The sequence below is a fragment of the Austrofundulus limnaeus genome, unplaced genomic scaffold, assembly GCF_001266775.1.
Source record: "Austrofundulus limnaeus strain Quisiro unplaced genomic scaffold, Austrofundulus_limnaeus-1.0 Scaffold301, whole genome shotgun sequence".
NCBI classification, from domain to species: domain Eukaryota; kingdom Metazoa; phylum Chordata; class Actinopteri; order Cyprinodontiformes; family Rivulidae; genus Austrofundulus; species Austrofundulus limnaeus.
Genome location: NW_013952703.1, coordinates 304,285 through 306,041, shown reverse-complemented (window position 1 = coordinate 306,041; position 1,757 = coordinate 304,285).

Genomic DNA, 1,757 nt, shown 5'->3' with positions numbered 1-1,757 from the left:
GTATGAATACTTTTGCAAACCACTGTATCCATGGATGTATGACTGGTATTGGTATTGTTGGACTAACATCTATGTTACTGATTTGTATTTCTGTTGTTTTCTGATTTATGATCCAACCAAAACTTTTAGTTTCTTTTTTTTCCTTTTCCCAGCATGATTTTAAGACTTGTTGTGTTGGATGATTTTGTTCATGTCCTTTTAAATTTACCCAATAATTTAACGCTAACTGTTCTCTTCTGATGTCTAATGGTGATTCTCCCATTTCTACTAATATTGCTCCTGTGGGTGTTGTTTTAAATGCTCCTGTAATTATTCTTAATACCTGATATTGAATATTGTTTAATTTTTTTTAAAGATGTATCTGATGCTGAATTGTAAACAATGCTTCCATAGTCCAGTGTTGATCTGATGAGCCCTGTATTAATAGTTTTGAGTGACTTCCTGTCTGCTCCCCAGTCTCTTCCTATTAAACATCTTAATATATTTAATATTTTTTTACATTTATCTTCTACTTTTTGGATATGAACTGACCATGTTATTCTCTCATCAAACCATATTCCTAGAAATTTAAATTGTTTCACACGCTCAAGAACTTTTCCATATAATTTAATTTCAACATTGTTAATTATCTTTTTCCTTGTGAAAATTACTATTTTAGTTTTCTCAACGGAGGATTTAAATCCCCATTTGTGTGACCAATTTTCCACCTTCCTAATTTCTGTCTGTATCTTCTTTGCTATAAATTCTATATTTTTCCCTCTTTTCCATAAAGCCCCGTCATCTGCAAATAACGACCTTCCCATCCCCTCTTCTATATCATTAAACATATCATCATTAGCAAAGAAAATAATAATGGACTGACTATACTTCCTTGAGGTGTACCGTTTTCTATTACATATTTGTTTGAATATTGTTGACCCATTTTTACCTGTATTTTTCTTTCTGATAAATCTTTGATCCATTTAAACATTTGTCCTTTAATTCCTATCTTCTTTAGTTTTATAAGTAAACCTCTCCACATCATGTCGTAAGCTTTCTCTACATCAAAAAATACAGCTACTACACTCTTTATTTGTGCTTTCCTAATTTCATGCTCCAGACATAATAGTGGATCCATCGTGTTCCTTCCTTTTCTAAACCCACTTTGAAATGTTGACATGTGTTCTTTCTTTTCTATATAATATGTTAATCATTCATTTATCATTTTTTCCGTTATTTTGCAAATGTTAAATGTTAAAGCTATTGGTCTGTAATTTCCTGGGGTCGGATTTATAAAACTGGCGTACGCACAATTTGAGCCCAGAAACTTGCGTACGCCACTTTTTACGCCATGGTTGTGATTTATAAAATCCAAACTTGATGTGAAAATGTGCGGTGCCTCACGCGAGCTCTGACCCATGCGTACGCTCATTTTGGAGACGGGAAACTGCGACACAGATGGTGAAGTGGTGAATTAGAGCCACACTGTGCAATGATCACTGTCAGAGATTTAATTTACCTTCATATTCAGACTTAAATAAAAGTTCCCGTGCGCAACTCCCTTCATCTGCTTCCTCCTCAGACAACCCTGACCCACAGACCCCTCCCTGACCCACAGACCCCTCCCCGATAAGAACAGCAGGACAGCAAAAGCTTTGGATACACGCGCAGGGCGTGTCAGTCAGCACCCGTGTTTGTCCGTGTTTGTCACGCGCGCGCGGGGGGGATGCGTGCATTCGTGTGTGTGTGTGTGTGTGTGTGTGTGTGTGTGTGTGTGT